This window comes from Salmo salar, chromosome 01 (assembly GCF_965601325.2).
Source record: "Salmo salar chromosome 01, fSalSal1, whole genome shotgun sequence".
NCBI lineage: Eukaryota > Metazoa > Chordata > Actinopteri > Salmoniformes > Salmonidae > Salmo > Salmo salar.
The window spans coordinates 32,595,528-32,608,728 of NC_138291.1; the positions used below are offsets into that span (position 1 = coordinate 32,595,528).

Genomic DNA, 13,201 nt, shown 5'->3' on the forward strand with positions numbered 1-13,201 from the left:
CTTAATTCCTTTTTCTAGAATTCCATGACAACACAAATACTGGAAAGTAAGAAAGGGGAAAGGATGGTAATGATTTACAATTTATAACCATGTATAAAACGTGGAAAAATACTAAATGGAAAGCTGCCTTTAATGTGATTCTTCTGCAATGCCTTACCATTTCCCAGCATGCGTTAAACCGAAGCCCTCTGAACCGCTCAAAGGGTAGTGTATGGGTCACAAACTCATCCAGCTTGTTGTTCATATGAACAATAAGCTGGATGAGTTTGTGACCCATACACTGCCCTTTGAGCGGTTCAGAGGGCTTCGGTTTAACGCATGCTGGGAAATGGTAAGGCATTGCAGAAGAATCACATTAAAGGCAGCTTTCCATTTAGTATTTTTCCACGTTTAGGAAAAGTTTAGGAAAACTCTCCACACTTTTATATCCTGTGGAGAGCAGATGCAAAGTGTGACCTAAATCAAATCAAAGACAACATCCCAGAAAATGCTGGAAAACTGATTAATTGATGATTGGATAATGTGGGGTGCCAACTACACAGCGCTATTGGCTCTAACTGTAACATCATTAGACCCATCCCAGTCACATCCAAGCAGTTCCAGTCAAGGTGCGACCTGTCACCAGCTGGAATGGCAAGTGGTAATCTCTTGCCCGGCTGCTGCCACCCCTCCATGGCCACCCTCTGGAACACAGTATGTCACTTAGACAACCGTTACCTTGCTATGGTGCCACTCTAACCATTGGGTGTAACAGAACATTTGCTGCAATTAAGATTTGAACCACCTTTTATTTATTATTCAATAAAATTGAGAAAAGCACTGTGTGCTCTACTTCCTCAATATTGTTAACAAAATAGTCATTCACTCCCCAAGCACTCAAGGGAGTGGTCAGTAAAGGTGAAATTCACCTCATTGCCATTATCCCCACATTGCCCACACACACTCCAGACTAATCCAGTCCATCAGTCATCTCAACCAGAACCTCCTGGATAGGATTGCTGTCATCTGATAGGCTTGCTGGTGTTCACCAGCTCAGTGACTCCGAACTTCTTGGCCACCTAAAACTTGTCTGGGTTGAGGTCGATCCCAATGGTCCTGGTCGCCCCTGCAGCTTTGCATCCCATGATGGCAGCCAGGCCCAACGCCCCAAGGCCAAACTGCACAGGTGGAGCCTGCCCCCACCTGTAGGTGGAATGGAAATGAAACACCAAAGCCACTAGGTGAGAGTTGTCCTGCTATACTCAATCAGTTGAATCGGGTGTATTTCTTTTTTTATCAACCCATCTACCACCACCCCCCTCTTCAGAGGACGAAAATATATATTTTTGGTTTTATAGCTTTTTTTTACATATAGATGCATTTTACAAACATGGCACTTTTATATACAGCATTACTTAGAAAAATATTACCGATCATGAGTTCCTTAATTCCACCCTTCAGCTACTCTCAGCCCCTACCATCAGACCCCGCTCATTTGGTTTCCATGTGCCATATATTTTAACTGTGCTGTTTTACATGTATTTTTGAACCTTTCTAATTGCATAGTATCCACATTGTATGGTTCATTTTAAATTAATGTTTAGCTTTTTTAGCCATTCCTGAACCTGTGACCAGAAACGAGCTACAGAATAAAATAAGGGCACTACCAGAATAAATTATCTAGTGATTGTCTCTTCGTGGAGAAATCTGCAGAGCTGAGATTGTTTTGTGCTCCATATATATAGCATTATATTGGTGGCAATAATGTTGTGTAATTTAAATTGAAAAACTTGAAGTGTTGTTTCTTGTATAAGATCATATACCATGTGCCATGGAATCGGTACTTCAAAAATATTTTCCCAGCTATTTTGCAACCTGTATGGTGTAGCTGTCAACATTTTTGCCCTCAAAGTTCCCTACCTTCTCCCTCTTCCACTTGCCTTCTCCATTTGTGGTAATGCTGCAATCAATTGGTTGTAACTTGGAATCAGATGTGTTGGTGAGGAAATATTCTGCATTTACAAAATGTCATGCTGTTTTCCTTGTTCTTGTTAAAGCTTTTAGAAATAGTGTTTTTATTCACCTGGAGTGAGACAATACCATCTGGAAATCCAGTGACTGACCTTAGCTGTGTTAATTGCTGCCCCGTAGCCTGTGGAAATCCCACAGCCCAGCAGGCAGACCCTGTCCAGAGATGCCTTCTTGTGCACTCAAGAGAAAGTGCTCCAGCCCATGAAGTGGGGCCAGACACTTCCCCTTACAGGAGAATCGGGAGGTTCCATCTGGCATCTGCCCCTTGCTCTGTGTCACCCTGGGTTAAGGAGAAACATGGTTTTGGAAGAGTCTCAATTGCACAAGTGTGAAGGATGTCTGGGCTAGGGGTTGTTTCTGATTGTTCTGGGCACAGTTAACACTCACCTGACCTTTTGACACCGGTTGGTTTTGGGATTTTCATTGAACTTGCACTCTCCACATAGATGGATGTACAGGGGGATCATAGTATCCCTTAAACACAATAAATAACTTTATATGAAGAGCCTGTACGATATCAAGATATTGCAATAAAATGATAGCCTCCTATCGCTCGTGTTCAGAGTTTGTCAGAGGTGACTTATTGCCCTTGTAAACCAAGAGCTCCCATTGGCTAATTGATAATCATGTGATTTGTGTTGCGTATTTAAACACCTTTTTGTGTTCTAGGTGGCCGTCCAGAGGCATGGTGGATCACTGATAGCAGAGAGCATGTAGCCAGAGGAAGACATGAAACGAGAGGTTTTACTCTGCCCAAAATCTTTCCATGAAAATAAGCCCATGAAGTGAGTAATTTTGGGATGGAGGTCAATGAGGTCTTTTCTCTGTATACATCAATGATGTCGCTCTTGCTGCTGGTGAATCTCTGATCCACCTCTACGCAGACGACACCATTCTGTATACTTCTGGCCCTTTGGACACTGTTAACAACCCTCCAGACGAGCTTCAATGCCATACAACTCTTCTTCCGTGGTCTCCAACTGCTCCTAAATACAAGTAAAACTAAATGCATGCTCTTCAACCGATCGCTGCCTGCACCTGCCCGCCTGTCCAGCATCACTTCTCTGGACGGTTCTGACTTAGAATTTGTGGACAACTACAAATACCTAGGTGTCTGGTTAGACTGTAAACTCTCCTTCCAGACTCACATCAATCATCTCCAATCCAAAGTTAAATCTAGAATTGGCTTCCTATTTCGCAACAAAGCATCCTTCACTCATGCTGCCAAACATACCCTCGTAAAACTGACCATCCTACCAATCCTCGACTTCGGTGATGTCATTTACAAAATGGCCTCCAATACCCTACTCAACAAGCTGGATGCAGTCTATCACAGTGCCATCCGTTTTGTCACCAAAGCCCCATATACTACCCACCACTGCGACCTGTACGCTCTCGTTGGCTGGCCTTCGCTTCATAATCGTCGCCAAACACATTGGCTCCAGGTCATCTACAAGACCCTGCTAGGTAAAGTCCCCCCTTATCTCCGCTCACTGGTCACCATAGCAGCACCCACCTGTAGCACGCGCTCCAGCAGGTATATCTCTCTGGTCACCCCTAAAGCCAACTCCTCCTTTGGTCGTCTCTCCTTCCAGTTCTCTGCTGCCAATGACTGGAACGAACTACAAAAATCTCAAACTGGGAACACTTATCTCCCTCACTAGCTTTAAGCACCAGCTATCAGAGCAGCTCCCAGATCACTGCACCTGTACATAGCCCATCTATAATTTTGTCCAAATTACTACCTCTTCCCCTACTGTATTTATTTATTATTTTGCTCCTTTGCACCATATTATTTATATTTTAACTTTGAACTTTCTTCAAATTACAAATCTACCATTCCAGTGTTTTACTTGCTATACTTTGCCACCATGGCCTTTTTTTGTCTTTACCTCCCTTATCTCACATCATTTGCTCACATTGTATATAGTCTTATTTTTTTTCTACTGTATCATTGATTGTATGTTGTTTTACTCCATGTGTAACTCTGTGTTTTTGTATGTTGTCGAACTGCTTTGCTTTATCTTGGCCAGGTCGCAATTGTAAATGAGAACTTGTTCTCAACTTGCCTACCTGGTTAAATAAAGGTGAAATAAATAAATAAAAATGAGTGAATTTGGTCAACAAAAATGTAATTGCTAATTTGCTATGTAAGACTTATTTGATCTAATATGTTATTTATTTATTTTTTAGTGGATAGGTTGTTACGAATGCACTGATGCAAGTCGACGCACGTGGCATTTTGGCAACTTACCCAAAAACAACTTTATCGGAGTTGTGCCTGTTGTCATAGACACAGTAACTAGAAGACTCATCATGGATATAACCCGTTTTAGCTTGGACAACTGGATAGGGATTCCTATGAGTTGGGAGCAATCAGCCAATAAAAATTGACTTCTTTAAAGATACACTATGCAGAAAAATGCTCCGGCATTTCCTGGATTCTAAAATTCTAATAATTCGCCTAATTTCAGTTTGTGACAAAATAAGCATGTACAGTGTACCATCTAAACCATCTAATATATTTTCCATAACCAAAAATATTGTATTTTCAGCTGGTGTACAAAAGTGAAAGACACAAAAAATGAAACTTAAGAATGGGAAGCATGAAAATAGGGCATGTAGAGCTGATCTACCGCTTCTTAGACTTGTGTTCAAGGACAGATCTAGAACTTATATTCACACATGTATCTGCCCTATCATTGGCTAGAATGGTCCCATCTGATCTCGTCTCCATCCGCCTGCCTTCCATCTTTGAGGACATGTATTTCAATTGTTAGAGCGGTCACTCTAATGAGGATGGGCCTTTGGAAGATTTACAATGTCTTTGGGTGACACCTTATTCCAGAGCATGCGTTTCTGTTCTATAAGGTACCAGGGAGAGATGACCCCAGGGCCAGACCTTGGTCTCTACACAAAGATGACTCTTTTTACAGCAGATACTTATAATTCACAGCAGACCGTATCTTTCATACAAATCTTAACCTTGTGACCCATTCCATACATCTGTTGTTCGTCATGTAGACTGAAGGGGGTGTATCTTGGCTATAAAATAACTTTGTACCTTTGTCTCGGGGCTCTCAACGAATCATCTGAGGGTGATTCGTTGACCAGCCATCATTATCATAAAGCACTCAATCGATTCACTTTATGTGTGTTGTATTGACCTGCTCCCTTATTAATAAGTGAATAAAGATTTAGTTTAAGTATAACTCTGACTTGTGTGATAAGTTTCTCTCATTTGATGGTAAAGAAATTAACCACCACACATGGATGGTTATAGAAAATGGATGCCTGCCTCCAGTGTTGCGCCGCTTCCTGTGCTTTTGTTTATTTTCTTCATTATGGTATGTTTTTGTGTTATCTTTTCATAACTTTTTGATTTAATGTATGAGCTAAATCAAGCATAATATGGAATTGGTTGAGACTTGATTGCAAAGTTATGGACAGAACTATGCCTTAAAATAAATGTTTGAAACAGCCCCTTTGTTTTTGGTCTCTACTTCACTCTGCCTGGTCAACCCAGAGCTTAAAGAACCTGTCACTTTTTTGCCTCTTGACAGTAACAATACCTTGAATGTATTTTTTTCCTCTGCATCATTCATTATGACTACTGGGTTTGAATTTGGTGACGTCCTCTCCAACTCTCTCCACTGTCCCAGCACATTCATGGTCCAACACGACAGGGAAAACCCCCTCTGGGTCTGAGTCACTCAGGGTGTAGGAATCTCTATGGCAGATCGCTGCCGTGGCAACAATCTGCAACACACAGGGTAAGTAAATCTATTTTAATTCAGACAATTTAGGTGATGCTTCAACTTTACCATTGTCTACTGAGGTAATTACAGTAACTGCAGTGTTTTCCCTCAAAGGCAAGTATGAAACCACCTAAGTGTCAATGATGTTAATAATTGAAGGGTAACTGGACTCTTGCCTACGATTCTTGGTCGCCCACTCACTCTCCCCAACACCCATCTTTACAGTAATCTCATATAGCAATATAAGGTGCTAAATCAATCTAATCTAAAGTAATCAAAATAAAGTGGTTCTTAATGTTAAGTGCTATTGTGACCCATGTCTACTGTACACCGAGACGGTTTCTGACAATTTGTGCAGAAATTCTTTGCTTGTGTACATACAGTTTCATCAGCTGTCCTGGCGGCTGGTCTCAGACAATCCCGCAGGGGAAGAAGCCGGATGTGGAAGTCTTGGGTATGCCAAAAGTGTGCAAAACTGTAAAGGCAAAGGGTGGCTACTTTGAAGAATCTAAAATATAACATATGTGATTTGTTTAACACTTTGAGTTAATACATTATTGAATATGTGTTGTTTCATAGTTTTGATGTCTTCACTATTATTCTAGAATGTAGAAAATAGTAAAAATAAAGAAAAACCCTGGAATGAGTAGGTGTGTCCTAACTTTTGACTAGTACTGTATGTGACATTGTGTTGTGACAATATTGTACATTTTAGAGTGGCCTTTTATTGTCCCCAGCACAAGGTGAACCTGTATAATGATCATGTTGTTTAATCAGCTTCTTGATATGCCACACCTGACTGGTGGATGGATTATCTTGGCAAAGAAGAAATGCTCATTAACAGGGATATAAACAAATTGAGGCACAACATTTGAGCTTTGTTTGAACTTGACCACCAATTTCATGCCAAGGAGTCATGTTTGGCTTAGCACTCAAAAGATTTCCCAGACACATCCAGTTTATAAACAGCAGTTTTTCCTTTGCCATGGTTTGTGTGGAAATAATTGCAACAGTGGACTAACTCCTCTCACAAAACGACAGATTGCTCAAGCCCTGAATTTATGCCTTTTCAGTTGAAAAACAATAATCATGCTCTGTATAATTTAGCTATATTCTACCTGACCTTTGATACATTGTGAAATCACAAATGGCTTAATATTAGTTTTTTTTCAAAAGAGGCATTGCTGCTGAGTGAGAATACAGCACACATAATGGCACATCCTCTTATAAACGATGGCTACGCTGGAGAACATAAAGATCTCGTTTCCTGCTGGTGTCTGACTACACAGTTTTGATGACACATCACATATAGAAAAATATATAATTATTAATATACTACGCTACTGTTCAAAAGTTTGGGGTCACTTAGAAATGTCCTTGTTTTTGAAACAAAAGCAACTTTTTTGTCCATTAAAATAACATCAAATTGATCAGAAACAGTGTAGACATTGTTAATGTTGTAAATGACTATTGTAGCTGGAAACGGCTGATTTTTAATGGAATATCGAAATAGGCGTACAGAGGCCCATTATCAGCAACCATCAATCCTGTGTTCCAATGGCACATTGTGTTAGCCTTTTAAAATAATAAACTTGGATTAGCTAATTGATCATTAGAAAACCCTTTTGCAGTTGTTAGCACAGCTGAAAACTGTTGTCTTGATTTAAAGTAGTAAAACTGGCTTTCTTTAGACTAGTTGAGTATCTGCAGTATCAGCATTTGTGCATTTGATTACAGGCTCAAAATGGCCAGATACAAAGAACTTTCTTCTGAAACTTGTCAGTCTATTCTTGTCTGAGAAATGAAGGCTATTCCATGTGAGAAATTGCCAAGAAACTGAAGATCTCATACTACTCCCTTCACAGAGCAGCCCAAACTGGTTCTAACCAGAATAGAAAGAGGAGTGGGAGGCCCCATTGCACAACTGAGCAAGAGGAGAAGTACATTAGTGTCTAGTTTGAGAAACCGATGCCTCACAAGTCCTCAACTGGCAGATCCATTAAATAGTACCCGCAAAACACCAGTCTCAACATCAACAGTGAAGAGGTGACTCTGGGATGCTGGCCTTCTAGGCAGAGTTGCAAAGAAAAAGCCAAATCTCAGACTGGCCAATAAAAAGAAAAGATTAAGATGGGCAAAAGAACACACACACTGGACAGAGGAAGATTGGAAAAATGTGTTATGGACAGACTAATCTAAGTTTGAGGTGTTCGGATCACAAAGAAGTGTGATGATCGTGAGATGCCGAAAATATGCTGGAGGAGTGCTTGATGCCATCTGTCAAGCATGGTGGAGGCAATGTGATGGTCTGGGGGTGCTTTGGTGGTGGTAAAGTGGGAGATTTGTACAGGGTAAAAGGGATCTTGAAGAAGGAAGACTATCACTCCATTTTGCAACGCCATGCCATACCCTGTGGACGGCGCTCAATTGGAGCCAATTTCCTCCTACAACAGGACATTGACCCAAAGCACAGCTCCAAACGATGCAAGAACTATTTAGGGAAGAAGTTGTCAGCTGGTATTCTTTCTATAATGGAGTGGCCAGCACAGTCACCGGATCTCAACCCTATTGAGCTGTTGTGGGAGCAGCTTGACCGTATGATACGTAAGAAGTCTAAACTAGATGTCCTCAATCTCACACAAATTATCAAGGAACCTACCAGGTACAACCCTAAATCCGTAAACACGGGCACCCTCATAGATATCATCCTGACCAACCTGCCCTCTAAATACACCTCTGCTGCCTTCAACCAGGATCTCGGCGATCACTGCCTCAATGCCTGTGTCCGTAATGGGTCAAACGACCACTCATCACTGTCAAACGCTCCCTAAAACACTTCAGCGAGCAGGCCTTTCTAATTGAACTGGCCCGGGTATCGTGGAAGGAGTTTGGCCTCATTCCGTCAGTAGAGGATGCCTGGTTATTCTTTAAAAGTGCATTCCTCACCATCTTAAATAAGCATGCCCCATTCAAAAAATGTGAACTAAGAACAGATATGTCCCTTGGTTCACTACAAACTTGTCTCCCCTTGACCAGCACAAAAACATCCTGTGGTGTACTACATTAGCATCGAATAGCCCCCGCGATATGCAACTTTTCATGGAAGTTAGGAAGGGTGCCCGTGTTTACGGATTTAGGGTTGTACCTGGTAGGTTCCTTGATAATTTGTGTGAGATTGAGGACATCTAGTTTAGACTTCTTACGTATCATACGGTCAAGCTGCTCCCACAACAGGCAGTTAGGAAAGCAAAAGCTAGCTTTTTAAAACAGAAATTTGCATCCTGTAGCACAAACTCCAAAAAGTTCTGGGACACTGTAAAGTCCATGGAGAATAAGAGCACCTCCTCCCAGCTGCCCACTGCTCTGAGGCTAGGAAACACTGTCACAACCGATAATCTACGATAACCGAGAATTTCAATAAGCATTTTTCTGTGGCTGGCCATGCTTTCCACCTGGCTACCCCTACCCCGGTCAACAGCTCTGCACCCCCCACAGCAACTTGCCCAAGCCTCCCCCATTTCTCCTTCACCCAAATCCAGATAGCTGATGTTCTGAAAGAGTTGCAAAATCTGAACCCCTACAAATCAGCTGGGCTAGACAGTCTGGACCCTCTTTCTAAAATTATCCGCCGCAATTGTTGCAACCCCTATTACTAGGCTGTTCAACCTCTCTTTCGTATCGTCTGAGATACCTTTAGATTGGAAAGCTGCCGTGGTAATTCCCCTCTTCAAAGGGAGAGACACTCTAGACCCAAACTGTTACAGATCAATATCTATCCTACCCTGCCTTTTCTAAGGTCTTTGAAAGCCAAGTTAACAAACAGATCACCGACCATTTCGAATCCCACCGTACCTTATCCACTATGCAATCTGGATCCCGAGCTGGCCATGGGTGCACCTCAGCCACGCTCAAGGTCCTAAACGATATAACTGCCATCGATAAAAGACAATACTGTGCAGCCGTCTTCATCGGCCGGCCAAGGCTTTCGACTCTGTCAATCACCGCATTCTTATCGGCAGATTCCGTAGCCTTGGCTTCTCAAATGACTGCCTCGCCTGGTTCACCAACTACTTCTCAGAAAGAGTTCAGTGTGTCATATCGGAGGGCCTGTTGTCCGGACAACTGGCAGTCTCTATGGGGGTGCCACATGGTTCAATTCTCGGGTCTACTCTTTTCTCTGTATACATCAATGATGTCGCTCTTGCTGCTGGTGATTTCTCTGATCCACCTCTACGCAGACAACACCATTCTGTATACTTCTGGCCTTTCTTTTGACACTGTGTTAACTAACCTCCAGATGAGCTTCAATGCCATACAACTCTCCTTCCGTGGCCTCCAACTGCTCTTAAATGCAAGTAAAACTAAATGCATGCTCTTCAACCGATCGCTACCAGCACCTGCCCGCCCGTCTAGCATCACTGCTCTGGACGGTTCTGACTTAGAATATGTGGACAACTACAAATACCTAGGTGTCTGGTTAGAATGTAAACTCTCCTTCCAGACTCACATTAAGCATCTCCAATCAAAAATGTTATCTAGAATATGCTTCCTATTTCGCAACAAATCATCCTTCACTCATGCTGCCAAACATACCCTCATAAAACTGACTATCCTACCGATCCTTGACTTCGGCGATGTCATTTACAAAATAGCCTCCAACACTCTACTCAGCAAATTGGATGTAGTCTAGCAGTGCCATCTGTTTTGTCACCAAAGCCCCATACACTACCCACAACTGCAACCTGTATGCTCTCGTTGGCTGGCCCTCGCTTCATATTCGTCGCCAGACCCACTGGCTCCAGGTCATCTATAAGGTGGGGCTTTACTTAGCAAAGACTTATCTCAGCTCACTGGTCACCATAGCAGCACCCACCCGTAGCACGCGCTCCAGCAGGTATATTTCACTTGGATATTTCATCCTGCGGTATTGAGGTCCTCCTCCGGAACTCGTTTTCGAATATCCAAATCCTAAGGTATTTGATTCTTAATGGAAACAAGTTTATGACATTTGATTTTCTAACCAATCCCAGCCTTACAAGGTTGGCATAGGTAGACATGGGGAACATTTTTATTTCTACTGTTTCCTATGATATTCTTCAGAATTTACCAAACATTTCAGCAATTTATTTTTTTATCCGAATAATGCAAGTGATTGATTTTGATACTCATTTCCACTGTCTCTACAACTCGAGTAATATAATTGTGGTCACAATTGTTGTAGTTTCATAACTTGTTCTGTCAGCCTTGGCCTACAAGTTACAATTTTACTTGCGATATTGCTGCATTCTGCTGAGAGGCTACAATGTCTCTCAAACCCATGAATACAGTCACGATGCCTTTGCGATCTAATCCAACAAGGACAAGTCCTGTGTGATGAACTGGTGGGAACCTTGGAAAAAGAAGTCCTTCCCATTCAGCTATGCATTCACGTGTGGGACCATCGAAATGGTTGAATCCATTGCGTCCAATATCGTTAATCTGGGGATTATGAAAAGTGTCAAGATGCTTTGTTGACTATGTGGTGTCGCTTTGAGTTTGAGGTGAACTTTTTGTCCTGAATACAAAATGTTATGTTTGGGGCAAATTCAACACATCACTGAGAACCACTCTGTTTTCAAGCATGGTGGTGGCTGCATCACGTTATGGGTATGCTTATCATCGGCAAGGGCTATGGAGTTTTTAGGATAAAAGCAAACAGAATAGAGCTAAGCACAGGAAAAATCCTAGAGGAAATCTTGGTTCAGTCCACTTTCCAACAGACACTGGGAGACAAATTCACCTTTCAGCAGGACAATAACCTAAAACACAAGGCCAAATATACACTGGAGTTGCTTACCATGACGTCATTGAATGTTCCTGTGTGACCTACAGTACCAGTCAAAAGTTTGGACACACCTACTCATTCAAGGGTTTTCTTTATTTTCACTATTTTCTACGTTGTAGAATAATAGTGACGACATCAAAACTATGAAATAACACATGGAATCATGTATTAACCAAAAAAAGTGTTAAATAAATAAAAAAAGATTTTAGATTCTTCAAAGTAGCCACCCTTTGCCTTAGTGACAGCTTTGCACACCCTTCGCGTTCTTTCAACCAGCTTTATGAGGTAGTCACCTGGAATGCATTTCAATTAACAGGTGTGCCTTGTTAATTTGTGGAATTTATTTCCTTCTTAATGTGTTTGAGCCAAGCAGTTGTATTGACAAGGTAGGGGTGGTACAGTATACAGAAGATAGCCCTATTTGGTAAAATACCAAGTCCATATTATGGCAAGAACAGCTCAAATAAGCAAAGAGAAATGACAGTAAAACATTATTATTACAGGGTAAGCATTTCCCATCCTGCCTACCCTGACTCCACATCACCGCTGGTTAACCAGTAACTGTGTGTTGTTTCTGGGTAAACTGTTGACTGTGGTATTGACTTTGAAGGACCAGGTCAGAATTATTATGTGGACTGAGTTCTCACAAACATCACTAAATATTCCTCCATGTGAAATCTAAGTATTTTTAAAATGGGGTCCATCACATTTTAGGTGAACCTTTTTGTAATGTTTTTACATTTAAAAAGTGTGTGTGTGTGTGTGTGTGTGTGTGCACCCTTTCAGGAAGAGCAAATGGACTATAAACCACAGATGAACAACACTTCCAAGGAGGAGAATGTCTCTTTCATAACTGTCATCTGAAGTTCCTCATCTCTGTTTTTGTTTGCCATCATCTCTGAATGATACAATACATCTGTCCTAACAATCCCAAATGACTTCAAACACTTATTTTCTCCACCCATGTACAGTAGACAGTTCGCTTGTATTATTGTAAAATACTTTGTTTTTACTGTAATGTTAGAAAATGTGAAATTATGGATAAGGATACTCTGGAAGTACTATCTTACTGCAGACTCCTTTTTACTTCAGTCTCTCAAAAGACTTGTTTTTAAAATCAGTTATGATTTACCAATGTATGTTTTGTTTTCATTCTGTTAATGCTGCAACAAGTTGGTCTTCTGGGAAAATAAAGATGCATCGAATTGGAATTGAAGCAGTGCTTTTATTACCTGTTATCAGACCTGTACTTTTTTTATTTGTTGTATTCTGAAACACATTTCGCTTTAATTTTCTATGTGATCAGGTTCCCATTCCCTGTCAGTGTGTGCCGCTCTGCAGTATGCTTGTGATCACATGCGGTGTGTGTCACTTCACCACTTTGATGTTTGTGTGTTTGATCCAGGCTGCTTCTGTCACGTCTCATCTGTGTGAGTCTGATACAGGCAATTTGTGTCACTTCAATGACTGCATCTTTATCACTCTGTGGTTTTTATTCAAAGTTCTGATAGCAGCAATGTGTTATAAATATCTTTATAATGCCAGAATCAATCGAACTCTATTTCATTCACATATATTTATAATTATCTAACTACAGAATATCATCAAA

General features: G+C 41.3%; 1 pseudogene; it reads right to left on the reverse strand.

The window, feature by feature from the left end:
• Nucleotides 1-829: 829 nt before the first annotated feature.
• LOC106600275 (alcohol dehydrogenase class-3-like) lies at nt 830-10,825 on the reverse strand (annotated as a pseudogene).
• Nucleotides 10,826-13,201: the final 2,376 nt, after the last annotated feature.